The sequence below is a fragment of the Ixodes scapularis genome, unplaced genomic scaffold (assembly GCF_016920785.2).
Source record: "Ixodes scapularis isolate PalLabHiFi unplaced genomic scaffold, ASM1692078v2 PGA_scaffold5__190_contigs__length_132052651, whole genome shotgun sequence".
Lineage (NCBI taxonomy): Eukaryota > Metazoa > Arthropoda > Arachnida > Ixodida > Ixodidae > Ixodes > Ixodes scapularis.
In genome coordinates, this window is record NW_024609880.1 from 37,826,126 (window position 1) to 37,841,275 (window position 15,150).

The 15,150-nt window shown below is 41.4% G+C and overlaps 1 pseudogene; it reads right to left on the reverse strand.

Moving 5' to 3' along the window:
• Positions 1–307: 307 nt before the first annotated feature.
• LOC115320640 lies at positions 308–14,374 on the reverse strand (annotated as a pseudogene).
• Between the last annotated feature and the right edge of the window lie 776 nt (positions 14,375–15,150).

Here is a 15,150-nt window from a genome sequence, read left to right on the forward strand (position 1 = left end):
GTTTAGCCTGATGGGAGAACGGTCCTCTTTTTTTTTCCTTTCCATGTGGGCTGGATACAATCATTGCCGCCTTGAGCGTTGCGAGGCTTCTATAGCATGGATACATCGGAGACGGTATCCGTCATCAAACTGTGCCTCTGCTGGCTTGGCAACACTTAACAATATTACAATGAGAATCATCATGAAATAAAGCTTGGTGAAAACAAACGTTTTTAGAGACGCAATTTAGCACGTAAAATGAACAGCCTGATTCGTGGCTTTGCTAAAGAACGTGCTCTAGATGCGAAGATAAGTAACTGCTCGGACTTCACCTAACGGGCCTTTCGGTGACAGTACTCCTCCGAACCGGGTTCTCTAAAGTGTCCAAAGCTACATTATAACATTTCACAATAATTAACAGGTCCGCATAGGTGTCCCGATTTAACTTCGAAGTGTGAAAATGAAAGAGATTGAATGGGACGCTACAACCCGTGGGCGTCATTTTGAAGCTCTCCATCAGGCTCGACGACAGCTCGCTTCTCATGGTCGACCTATCCTTCCCTGTTGTGCCCGCCTTCACCGAAACGATTGGAACAACCACGGCTGCATAAAATGCGAACTGCGGTTCTAAAACACTTGGTCGATATCAGTACAGCAAGAATATTTGTTCTTGCTTTCATCATTCAACCCGCACAATACATGCATGTGCTTGGTAGTAACGACTTTGTTCCCGCCGACTACCCTCCTTTGAGGTGCACTAATTTGAGACCTTCTCGGTTGCGTGTTTTTTTTCCAAATTAAAGCTGTATATTTTATTACTTTTACCAGGTATACGAAGCACTACGATCAATTTGTTTCAACATCGCAGCCAGTGTTACAGTAACAAATCTAGCTATTTATCTTGTGCACTGGAAGCGGTGAAGCATTCTACATCCTTTACTTAAAAGGGAAGATTCATCTCACTTTGGCTTCGCATATTTAGTCATTTTTTAACATTATTGCACTGCTTTTCCACGGTTTCTTCGCTCTTCAATCTTGCTTTATGACAAGTTAAAAATAAAATACACAGGCAATGGTACTGTATAGAGTCACAATAAGCTTTGTCAGACGATCGTAATAATTTATCATATTTACCGAAATGAAACTTATCTAAGAAAAAGTGGGTGCGCTCTAAGACAATTAAAGATTCCTTCACATATCTATTGTATTATTGTAGAAGAGACCAGGGGACACAAAAAAAAGGAAGCACTATCCTTCTGAATAACACGTCTGGTCCCTAATTTCAAAGTCCCGCAGTATTCGATACCAAATGAATGCACTCTGGTTAACTGTGTTCCGGCATTATTCGATGTTAATCAGTAAACTGAGTGCCTGACATGCACAATCGTCGGCATATTTCTAGTTCCCACTGCCAGAGATGTCAAAAACTGCGTCTACTACAACAACAATATAAAATATCTAAAACAAACAAGGACGATTTAGTGCCATTTGTGTTGGCACTTGTAAAGTTTGTAATTGCAAATATATGTTGAAATATTGTAATTAAAATTTTAATTAACCGAAATTAGTTAATAACCAAATTATACCGAATGTTAATAATTTTTCAAAAATTTGTCTTTGTGCAGAGACCAATACAACCTTTAACTTTTTCACTACGATCCGTACTTTTCGCAGAAATGATTCGACTTGCGTTTGGAAAAACACCCTGTACTATCGCGGCCCAAATGAGCTGAAACGCTTCAGAGCCGCCTAACAAATTTTTCTGCAAAATGTGTTGCAAGGTTGTGCGATTCCCCTCCGACGCTCCAGGCGACACACTGCACTCCCGTCTTTAGTTGATCCGACTTCCGGTAGTCTTGTGACAAATAAAAAAGCGCAAACAGAAAGGAAAAGAAGAGCGGACAGGACAGAGCGCCATGTCCTGTCCCCTTTTTTTTTTTCCTTGGTGTTTGCACTTTTCATTTTTAACAATGTACAGCCAACTAGCCCAATAGTTAATTGTGACCCAATAGCCTTTTCCGAACTGTTAAACCTTACGCATGACAGAGCCATAAACCTGTCGCGAACTTTCTCGAAACAATTTAGCTAGAGGCCCGGCTTATGATTGTCCCACATGAGTCGCTCAAACACAGGTGTCTCTGCATCTGCCACAGACTTATTCAAAGAATTCCGGAGACCTGATATACCCGTGTCAGATATCAGTAGTGAAAAGGAAGATCGACTGAGAAATTCGCTACACGAAAGGCGTTCTCGAGCTACATGGACAAGCCCGGCGATCCATGCCTCCACTAAGACCGTTTGGTCAAAGTTGTAAATTGCCGCCTTAACAGAAGACGACTAGTAAGTTCAGAGCGGAGTAGCCAGCGCCGAAGGTGAATTGTCTTAGCCTCATCAAGCAACATGATTTTTTTTTAATGCAGTAGACGCCTTTAATAATCGCTCGCACCTCATTGATCAGCGCTTCAGCCAAGAAAGACCGGGATAGTGAAGGATGATACTCCATATCCAGGTCAACTTATTTTTCCCCTTATATCAAATCACATGTATTTCTCCTATAATGAGAACTCACAAAATTACAAAACTACTAAACTTGCGTGAGCTTTCAGAATCTTGGCTATGTTTCAGCGCTTCACACTCGCGAATTAGCAGCGATAGCGAATTACGAAGAGTTTAGAAATTCGAGCCTCTGCTGCTTCTCTGCTTGTGATTGCCACAAATATGCATGTTGGTCGAATAAAAGCTTTCTTTTACGATGAACCCTTACTTCACTCGAGATTTGGCGTACTTCACATCGCCATGTCTTCTAGCGATACGAAGAGTTAATTATCTAAACACCTGAACTGACCTAACCCAGCGCAGCAAGAGTTCGGCAGCAGTGCGCTCATTAGAAATCGCCTAATCATCTCTGCGTTTTCCGCAGTCACTGGCACTGCGCGAAACATCGCCCCCTTCGACGCTCGCCACAAGCAAACCAGGTGACGAGATACGCCGAGACCGGGGCGCCACTCTCAACTACATAACGAACAAGCACAACCGACAGAACTTCAGTTCGGCAGCAGTTCGCACATTGGAAATCGCCTCATCTCTGTGTTTTCCGCAGGTAAAGGGGTTAATTACTTTGCTGTATAAACCCAGAAACGCTTGCACTGCTGCCGAACACAGCGTCGATTGTTCTTTGATTGAAATGTATTGACGGGTGAATTTCTTTTCCGCCGAAATGAGTAAAGAGGGCAAGGATATTGGGAGTTCCTTTGAAGATCTAAGACGCGAACTGAGGGCCGAGCTCAGGACCATAGAAGTTGGCGTTAATTATTGCAATGACACTTGTGACTGTGTAAACAAAATAAAAAAACAAAAACAAATGAAGGAACTACGAAAAGAAGTACAAGAACTTACACAAAAAAAGAACGGAGAGCTTACCTCCGGAAATCGCAGGTTGAGCGAAAAAATCGAAGAACTCTAGCAGTATGAGAGGAGCAACAACATTGAGAGCAAGGGCCTGCCCATCTGCCACTGCGTCCCCACTTTCAGCCCTGGAGAGAAAAAACGTAATCGTCCGCTTTGTGCGACGTACTAAACGAGACACAATCCTGGAGAAACGCAAAAAGCAAAGGTTGAACGCAAAAGACCTTGGTTATGGCGGGAACTGCAACGCTGTGTACATAAATGAGCATCTAACTAGTTCAAAGAAAAAGCTGCTGGGCGCTGCGGTTGCCAAAAAGAAAAGCGTTGGATGGAAGTTTGCCTGGTCTGCGGGTGGGAAGATTTTTGCGCGAAAAGACGAGCACGCAGCCATTCTCTGAATCACTAACATGTTCGATGCTGAACAAATAACGAATTAAGAAAAAATTATAGCACTTTCGGAGTGCATACGAAACTGAAAATGGACAACGATGTGCGACCTGATTGGTATTATTTTGATTGTCAAGCATTCAATAACAAGTATAGAAACAGCAAGGGACAGTTCTCGAGTATGCATTTAAACACGAAGAGTGTTAAAAATAAAGTAGAGGACCTTCAAGTATTATCTTACTCTCCGAGTTTGGAATTTGACGCCATAGGGCACTCACGGAAACATTGTTGACAAAAGAAGACATACCACCACAACTTAAGGGGTACTCGTGTGAAAGCCTCAGCAGAGAAAAAAAGAGAGATTGCGGCATAGCCCTTTATTTGAAAAACCACTCGAGTACCAAGTAATTGATAATTTAACCAGAATATATGAAAACGTTGAGAGTTTATTTGTTAACATATCGAATGTAGTAGTGGCTGTTTTCTACAGACCGCCTTCCGGCAATATGTTCGAATTTATGGCTTTTCTTGATAGTGAGTGCACTATGTTATCTTGTAACAGTAACAATGCCATTTTTATTCTCGGAGATATAAACATAGGTACAATTTCTGACGATCTACATGCGAGAGAATTCTGCGATATCACACACAAGTATGCCTGTACAATGTAATAACACTACCAACCAGGGTGACCGCAGACACTGCAACGTCTCTTGACTTCTGTATTACAAACGTTAAAAGCAGTCAGACTACGGCAGGTGCACTTTTGTACGATATTAGTGACCATTTGCCTATGTCCTGCATAGGATCGTCTTTAGGTAAGGAAAGAAACAATTGTACAGAAAACTTTCTGCATCGGACTATAAATGAAGAAACGCTAGGTCATTTGCGCGCCCTTATGGAGCAAGAAAACAGGAATGACATTTACGAAGACCATAGCACTTTAGATGCCTATACAAGCTTCTTGGCTAAATTTAAGCACTGCTATGATGCAGCTTTTCCTTTAAGGCGAAGTAAAACAGGACATAAAAAAATGAGAAAGCCATGGATAACGGACGACCTATATAAAAGGATAAAAGAAAAAAAGAAAACATATGATGCTTTTATTCGGTGTCGTGATCTCCATTTGTCGGCACATTTAAAAAAATACAGAAACAAACTAAACTTCTACCTAAAAAAGGCGAAATGTCATCAAGTCAACCATCAAAATAAATTTCTGCATATTCACAATCATCATAAGAAAGTATGAACATGATAAACAACTGAACGAATCGTAAGCAAGTCCATTCTAGTGTGAAAGAAATCATGATAGATAATGTAAACGTCACCGGGAAAGAACTAGCAGATGAAATGAATCGGCACTTCGTTAGCATAAGAACATATTTGTATCTATTTTATTTGAAAATACTGCCGATTCCTTAGGGATTTTCGCAGGAAGGAGCACACAAAAGTAAGTACACTCTCGTTCACAATTCATCACATCTACAACATAAAAATGCAAGTAATTTGTACAATAAACACTGGGATATAAAGAATAGTATAATTACGTTTAAGATTAATACATACATACATTTTCAAAGCAAAATTAAACAACCGCTGTTCAATCACACGTGAAAAAATATGCAAAAAAAGTCATTCATAATTACACATCACTGTGCAACCGAAACATCCAACCGAAATAGAAATTATGTGGTGGTGTTAGTAATGACAGTATCTAGTCGATTCCATTCTCTAGTAGCTAAAGGAACAAAGGAGTAGCGGAAGCAGTCATTTTTAAAGCAGAATTCAGTCAAGGTTTTACCATGTTTGTGCCTGGTCTGTCTAGTATTTGAAAAAGAGACGTACTTGGGTCTGTCAATTTTGAAAGCATCATGCAGCAGAGAGTACAAAAACTTAAGCCGAAGTCGCTTAGCCCTGTTAGCTAGTGTACGGAGACCAGACTTTTTAAGAAGTTCAGTTGGTGAGCCGGTGCGCCCGTATTTGTTAAAAACAACTCTTACTGGTTTGCGCTGTAGATTTTCAACCTTAGCTATATTATTCTTCGTGTAAGGAAACCAAACGATATTTACATATTCCAGCGTTGGTCTAACAAGACTAGTGCATGCTAAGAGTTTAGTGGGTGTACCGGCTAGCTTGAGTGTTCGTTTTATGTACATGGTTTTTTAATGCCTCTGACGTTACATGATTCACGTGTAGGTCCCACCTTCAACCTGAAGTATTAAATAAGCCTAAATATTTACACTGAGTTATCCGCGAAATCGTTACATTAACAAAGCCGTACTGAAATTCAGAAATAGATTTCTTGTTACAGACATGCAAACAGTATTGCTTACGTTAAGAGACATCTGCCAATCAGTGCACCATTTATTGATTAATTGAAGAGAGGTTTTTAGTCGAAGGTGATCATCCGATGTGTTGATTTCCCTGTATATGATACAATCACCTGCAAATAATCTAATTTTAGCATTAATGTTAGTTGTAATATCATTTATGAAAAGTAGGAAGAGAACTGGCGGAAGGACAGTACCTTGTGCAACGCCGGAGGTGACTTTCACAGTTTCCAAAGCCTCTTGTCCATATTGCAAAAACTGGGAACGATTTGATAGGTAGGTTTCAATCCAACTGACTATAGGTCCTTCGCCAATAGCATGTTTTAGCCAGATGATTAGCTTGGGGTGTGAAACTATATCAAATGCTTTCGAGAAATCGGGCAGTAGTATGTCTACTTGCTTTCTGTTGTTAAGGCTAAGGCTCAGGTCACGCAAAATTTCAATGAGTTTGGTGACTGTTCAAAGACCACTTCTAAATCCATGTTGTTCAGAAGAAAAAAATTGGTGTGCATCAAGAAATGATGTAATGTGCTTTAGGATGATGTGTTCAAGTAGTTTACAACAGGTACAGGTGAGAGAAATCGGTCTAAAGTTCGAAGGATTGGTGATGTCACCTGATTTGTGTATAGGTATGACCTTACATTTTTTCCCATTCAACGGGTAGCTGACACGTGCCTAGAGACTAAATTTATGTACAAGTATTTGCTCATCCATTCAGCGTATTGTTTTAAGAACGCGTTATGAATATTATCAGGTCCGCTACCTTTTTTGTATCTAGGTTGAGTAAGAGGTTTAAAATTCCTAGTTCAGTTATTACTAGAGGCTCCAGAGCAATAGCGTTAGGTTCGATATTACGGATAGTACCATTATCTTCTGTAAAAACGGACTGAAAGTAACTATTATACTCATTTGCTTCACATCGCCTCTCTTCGGGGTTTGGACTGGGAGAGTTCGTTTTTTTGGAATTAACATGGTTCCAGAATTTAGTTCGAAAGTTTTTTTAAGAATTCATGAAGAGTCACGTTGTAATACTTTCCTTTTGCTTTTCTTTATTTTTTAGCACTTTTACAAATTCAGCAAGGGCAAGTCTACCCTCAGGCATGCTTTGTTTTCAGTGACGTTCGTTTTCTTTTAATCTTTCGCTTCCCTACTGAAAAAAAACCATTTGGCGCCTGTATGAAAATAAACGGGTCCATACCGGTAACAGTTTAGCCATACCGGTCACCAGTTTGCCAAAGGGTCGACCGTATGGCTCAAGGGGGTCCACCGTATGAGCCATAACGGTCACCTATTTGGGTAAACAGGTCACTTCTTTGGCAAACGGGTCACTCGTCGGGGCAAATGGGCGACTCGATTGGGCAAAGTTGCCGCACGTTTGCTCAAACCGGTGAACATGTTGCACAAGCGGGTGATTTGTGACCGTCAAACTGTACCGGTTTAATCGAACGGCTCTCGGGAGCCCGCTTGATATTGAACGTACAGATCGGCGGCCTGGGCACGCCTAGCTGTTTGAGCCGTGGCAGCCAATGTTTCCGGAAGGCTGGGAGCGCCGGTTCATTGATTTCAGATCGTCCGCGTAATGCAAGTAATTGTATTTATATTTTAAGTGCGCTGATGTGCGCTTATACTGCAACTAAAACTTTTTTTTTCCTTTTTTTACGTAAACGCGCGACGTTTGTGAGCCACTATTCTTGACCGAACTTTAAAACTTTGTCCATCTTTTTTTGCCTCAGTTTTCTTATTCAGCTCGAATCTCTCTCGCAGAAGACGCGACCGCATGAAAGAATGTACTTCTAGAGTCCGTTTCACTTCATTTCAAGACGCGGCGAAGGTAGCGCGAACTCGTGCCTGCAAGAACATCGAGCATTGCGAGAGCACGCCCGCCGTTGCAGCAGTCAAATTACGAGCTCGTTCTGGGTGCTTTTTGGCTCGGGCGCAACCCGAGCTCATGGCCGACGCCATTTCCAGCGTGCGTGCTGAAATGCGCGCGTTTCGCCTGCTTTCCAAGGCTGCAAACGCGACGTGCAGTGGCAACTCCAAGAGAGAAGAAAAGCGCGTGTACAGCGGTCCGTGCACCCTCACCCCTGGCATTGCCTGCATTGCCACAAAAAGCCAACCGCAAGTTTTTTTTCTTTTTTTTATAGAATGCATGAGGAGAGGGTTGCGAGGGAGGGGAGGGGGGTGGGGTGTCCCGGTGTCTTGCTCCTTGACCTCGTCGTCGCCCCCTTCCTTCTCTGTGGTCGGCTCTGTCACGTGACCAGAGAAAGGGTAGGGCACGCTCCACGCTGATAAGCATAGCCAGATCCGGCTACGCGCGCGTTGAAAGTCGCTTGTTTCTTTGCTTGTTTTCCGTTGCAACTTCGTTTGTTCTGCCTGCTTCGATCTGCCGCCTTTCCCTACGGTCTTAAAGAATGTCTCTCCACAACCTATGGGATGTGCACCAAATGTTCGAAAAGTCCTACGCGTATATCAGCAACACGCGATTCTTCACAGAAGTCAGGAATTCTTGCGGTTCGGCTGGGTTCGGCAAATGACGGGATACGGTCCATTCGTCACATGCGCACTCGTCACAGGACGATTGGTCATATTATAGTGTGTTTGCTTTGCAATCTTCTCAGTTGTATAAAAGCTTAAAGTGCCTCGCACATTTCACAGATCGCTTGCACGTTTGTACTTGTCGTCAGAAGAAGTAATAAACATCGAGGAGAATTGAAAACTATCCTTTGTGTCTGTTTTCTTGTCCATTTGCAAGCACCTACGCGAGCGCATTTGTTCTACGTGTTTTCTCCATGTTATGAATATGTTTATGAGTTTCGGGACGTCTTAAATAAGTTTAAAATAATCAACCTCCCAGACGATACCCATTTAGGGCTAGCGAATCCGAATGGTACGTTCAAACGTGTGGTCACGTGCCAGGTCGAACGGGCACGCGTATCAAACGGGCACCTGTATCAAACGGGCATCCGTATCAAATGGGTACCGTTTCGAACAGGTACTGTTTCAAACGGGTACCCGTATCCCATAATCACGTTTGCTTCAAACGGATCGACAGGTTTGATTCAAACGGGTTGACCAGTTTGAATTTCAAATGGTTTCTTTCAGTAGGGTTAGCATAGATGATATCGCTGTTGATCCATGGATTGTGCTTTTTATGTTAACTTTTTTCTTGTAGGTATCTATCTAGTAACACTAATCAACTATATCTCTGAACTTATTCCATAAATCGTGAACGCTTACGTTATCGCTAGAGGCATACTCCGTAAAAAAGAAAATTCATGGGAAAGATGAGATAGTATGCTCGCGTCGTCGGTGTTATTGAATTTCAGCACAGAGGATGGCGAAGAAAAGCGGATGGTGTCGCGAATTGGGAAAGAACAGACAACAATTTTATGGTGAGATATGCCGTCTATAACATCAACTTGTACTTCACTTTCTGGGAGATGGTCGCTAAAAATACCAGATCAAGAACGTTACTAGTTGTTCCGTCGACACCTGTAGGCTGGTGAACCATTTGTGTGAGATTGAAACTTAATATAATGTCAAAAAGTGCGTCAGAACAGGTTGTGTAATACTGAAGAGTGGACCAATTGATATCAGGTAGGCTGAAAGCGCCTGACAAAATAAGTTTGCAATCTGTAAGATGACTAGACATGTAATCATGCAATGCTTTCAAGCTCAGTGCCAGGTTTCCTATAAACTGCACCAACAAATATCACATGCTTTTCGAATATGACTTTGCAAAAAACGGCCTCAACGTCAGGTACGTCCGGCAAACGTGTAAAAACGATTACTTTTTTAATGATAAAAGCTACGCCACCGCCACGCGATTGCCTGTCTTTTCTTATGATAACACAGTTCGGTGGTACAACTGCATGATCAAGCACAAACGGTGATAGCCAAGTTTCTGTGACAGTGACAATGTCAGGTTTGTGATCAAGAAGTACACATTCAAAAGCGACAGTTTTATTCAACAAGCGTTTTGCGTTTAGATCGATTAGTTTTAGTTTTGCAGCTTAGTTCCGCGGTAGACTTTGCTTGCGCTGGCTTGGTCGTTTTTTTCAAGAGGAATCTTATCCTTCTTAATATCGTCCCAAACAAATAGAGTGCCATTCATTTTGATTTTGTCAAATACTAGTTGCACTTTTTCTCTTCTATCTCTATTTTCCTTGGCGCTATTCCAGAGTTTTTTTTTTCTAATTTCCTGTACGGGGCGTGAAAAGACTCCGCCGATTGCATAGATCGTCCCTTTCAACTTGTAGCAGTTTTTGAGTATTTTTGCCTTGTCTCTGATGTCGAACAGCTTAAAAATGACCGGCCTAGTTTTGTTTTCTATTTTTTTTGCCGAGTCTATGTATCATTTCAAAACCTGCTGATTGAACCTCGAGAATTTCTTTGAAAATATTTTCGGTAACAAAACTATCAAGTGATTCATTACTTTCGTTTACGATTTCTGGTATTCCATAAACAATCAGGTTTGACCTTCGACTACAATTTTCAAGATCGTCGATCTTAGCAGAGAGTGTTCTTATAGTCCCAGCGGCTACGGACATTTGTTCCTCACAGGCAGTGATTCTACCGTCAAGAGCTGTTATAGATTACATTTTCTGCTCGATCGCCAGGAGCCTTACGTTCGTTTTAATCTTCTCTGTTTCGATTTCCTGAAGGTCACCTAAAATTTCCTTTAGCTGTTCTAGAATCTTTTTCATGTCAGGACCGGGGTTTGCTTCAACATCTTCTCCCAGCAATAACAAATCCATATTAAACAAACAGGCATCCCACCAAAAAGCACAATGACCGTGGGCCCGACAGCAGAAACAGGAAGAGATGGTCGCTACGTAGATACTTGCCGTAGTTTCTTCTCACCTGCACAAAAAAGATGCATGGTTTGGAGGTGTTCATGCTGGTAACGCTGCCGTGCCCATTGTCGCCGTCCCGGGAATCGTCCGCTTTTATAGGGTAGCTGTTAGGTGGCGCCGTTGATGTCCCAGGTGTCAACCAATCCGGCGGTGTCGCTGCCTGGCTGTGCAGACTGCCGAGGTACGCTGATATTACTGGCAGCGGCGTCGGCACGTGGGCGTCAGTGGGGGACAGTGACTGTGCACTTGGTTTTAACATGGTACTATCGTTCCTTCAAACAACTGTTCGGGAATGCAGAAGGCCCAGCAGGATCTGCACAAAAAAGATACATGGTTTGAAGGTGTTCATGCTGGTAAAGCTGCCGTGCCCATTCTCCATATCTGCATTTTCCCATACAGAGGAAAATGTAGATGTGGAGAAATGCGTACTCGGAAAAAATCAACTGGAATCAATCATGTTTTTACCAACGACGCCGTTGGAAATCGACAAAATCATAAGAAATTCAGATAATGATGTTGCCGCCGGGATGACGAAATAAAAGTCTTACCAATCAAGCACACCGTGAGCATTATTAGCCGTATATCATCCCATCTAATAAATATCACACTTGCGTCTGGCTAATTTCACGAAGGGTTAAGAATAGCCAAAGTTATTCCCGTGTACAAAGGAGGCGGTGTGACCACCATAAACAATTATAGACCAATTTCAGTCCTACGAGTTTTTTTCGAAGATCTTTGAAAGAGTTATCATGAAAGGCTAGCAAGCTTTTTTTTTTTCAGAAGCATCAAATAATAACACAGGCTCAATATGGATTTCAAAAACAAAAGTTTGCAGAACTAGCACTGATTGAAATAAAAGATAAAATTGTTGAAAATATTGAAAATAAGTTGTATACACTTGACCTATTCCTAGACTTACGAAAAGCTTTTGATACTATGCAACACGATATTCTACTAGAAAAGCTTCAAACTTGCGGAGTTCGTGCTGTCGCATTAAAACTAATCAAATCCTATCTTACAAATTGCTATCAATACGTTTATATCAATAAACAATCATCTAATAAATTGAAACTACAAAGCGGCATTCCTCAGGGTTCTATCGTGGGACCTCTGTTGTTCCTTGTATATATTAATGATATAACAAATATACCAGGCTCTCCTCAGTTAATAATGTATGCAGACGATACAAATGTATCTTTCTCTGGCTTTACAAAAAAGGGTTTAGAAAATTCTGCAAATGCCTACCTTGTGAACCTATCAAGTTGGCTACAAATCAATTGTTTAAGTTTGAATACAAGTAAAACTAAGTGTGTAATTTTTAAACCAGTACATAAATGAAATTGCAGTTCTATCAATATAACGTTTCATGGCACCTTATTAGAGCAAGTAAGAGATCAAAAATTTTTGGGCGTATGGTTTTCCGAGGATTTATCGTGGAATATTCATGTCAATAAACTTAAAACTGAATTATCTCGAGTTACTGGAAACTCATATAAAATTCAAAACTTAGTACCTAGCTGATTAAAACCTATGTTATTCTATTACCTATTTTACTCTAAAATCCTTTACGGTATATTAGTCTTTGGAACAACAACAGCTACGAACTACATTAAAATAATTATAGTACAAAAGAGAATACTACGTATACATGAAAACTATAGAGGTGATAAAAGAAACTTAAGCACATTGCCACTTTCTGTAGAATGTAATATGCTCAAGGCTGATCAGGTTTACTACTTTAAACTGTTAGAATGGATACGTAAGAACGAACAGCACACCACCCTAACAAATAGCGTGAGCGCATATACGCTTCGAGATCCAAAGATAAAAATGCCAACCATAATAGCAAATTACGGCAGACAAACTACCTTTTCAAATAATTAAAATTCTAAACCATACAGATATAAACATAAACTATAACACAACTTTCTGTAAATTCAAAAGTAAATGAAGAACACTTCTGGTTGGTGGTGATATTACATTTTCATTGTGAAGCTTTCTTTTTCCCTTTCTAGTTTCTCAACTTATCTGATTCGTGATATGTATGAGTTTCAATTTAGACCACTATTTTCTCTTGGTCAGAGGTTTATATTAGTGACCCACCTGAATGTACTTTTTTTGGTAGTTTAATTTTTTTTAGTACAGCATGCATTACTTTGCTGATGCCCAACGTTAATATGTTTGTAATGTGAAGTGTCACGCAAGTGGTTTTACAATTTCAGCTGATTGCCTGTGTATAATCTAATCTTCATTCTGCTTTGTTGCCTTGTCATTTCGTCGTCATTAATGGTGCGCTTTGCCTGGCTTGTGCGATCCCGTGATTGCGGCTTCCAGAGTGCGTATTTTCTGCTTTGTTGCATTGTTCTTGCATATGACACTCTTATATTTACTGCCGCGACTGAACTGTTGGGGGTAGAGGCTCCGTCAGGCACTTGTGTCTTTATCTCTGCCTCCTATGCGAAAAATATCCGCAAAACAAATAAAGAAAAAAAATGTCCTCTGTGCGCATTTTTTAACCTTTTTAATTATGAACAGATATTACTTTCCGAGAGCTTCTGCTTGGGCACAGAAGTAAGCTTCAGTCGAGCAAACCTCGCATGCGAGGGTTGGAATTCTTGAGTTTGGAATCAGTTTCCGCAGAGAATTCTCAAGGTCGCTCAGGTCCTGCAATGGATCGCGATGCCAGATGTCTGGAAAGAGGTCTTTAGGATCCTGTTCCGAAAAAAAAAAACAAAAAAAAACACATTCAGCTTAGTTTGGATTCACGGGCACATCATTTAACATAAAATATTTGGTTTAACATGTTTAAAAATGAAATAAAAACGGTACAAAGCACTAACTAGCAGCGTTTGAAGGGAGGTATGCGTACAATTCAAAGAGGAGCTCTATGTGCTCCTTCTATATATGATGTTCACTTAGCGATTTCGATACTTTTTTTAACCTGAATTTCATACCCAGACCAAGAATGCCCTTCCAGCCTTACATTCTGGCCATCTCGAACCATGCGTCGTACAAAAGAAACGATGCGGAGAACAAAAGCAGACATTCGCCATCCTGTTTCAAAAGCGCACCGACACTTTGAAAGGCGCCTGCTGGTTTCTGATCCAGTCCAAACAAAAGAAGGAGTAAATCCGGTGAAACTTTTCTTGTTTGTTCAGAAGCAGGGAAACGTCCTTCGGGGTTACGTCAAGGACCTCGTGGGAGGTTCGCGAATGTCCGTGATTTCTACTCGCGTAGTTTTGCATGCTTGATGTTGCCTCAACGGCTACAATCCTGCAACATGAATGATGACTGGGCCGTAGCACATCCCTCATGAAGTTCCCCATCCTGCAACCAACGTCAAGAATCTGTTCACACTGGACAGCAGATTTTTTTAAAGATTGTCTTCGTCGATGCGACGAGGTTTTCCTCTTTCATGCAGCTCAAACTCCAATCTAACTTATAAGTTATTCTCCGCCGTCTAAAACGATCGCGTCCAATTCTACCACCAGTTCCGAGGAAAATATGCGACAAGCTTTCTGGCATCCTGGAACCTTTGCACCACGACGCCGACAAAAACAATAAATTGTATTCACTTTTATCTGACCGGCCCTAAGTGGTGAGATTACAGATGGCATCGCTTTATCCCGCTGACGATATATAGGTTCTGGCCGCTTCGTGAGAAAAACAAGGTGTTTACCTGGGCAACGGCATGTCGAATACCCATTGTCTGGCTTGCATCGGGTTCAGCAATCTCGGTTGCCTAACAGTTATCTATTGGAGGCTGGGAAATTCGTGCCCCGTGACCAGCATAATTTTTTTAAATAATAACCCATATGCAAAAAAGATTGACATGTTCAGTATTGTGAGTGTTTTCCTCAATTTTCCCTGTCTGTGCAAGGTCTTCTCTTTGAAGAAAACAAATCTACACACTAAACGAAAATATACCCAGATGGGAGTACATCGCTTGTCCTCTAGCGCATTCCCTTATGGGAGGTTTTTATACTCTGCAGGATGGGAGCTCAGAATGAACTCCCACGCAGGCCAGAGTTTTTTGGGGGATGCAAGGGAGTATGTACAGAACTCCCATCAGTACGGGAGTCTGTTCATGGATCAATGGGAGTATTTATTTACTTCCATCAGAGTGTTCCTAGGTGGATCCAAGGGAATATTCTTTCACATCCTTATGAGAGTTTTTACGTGGACTCACGGGA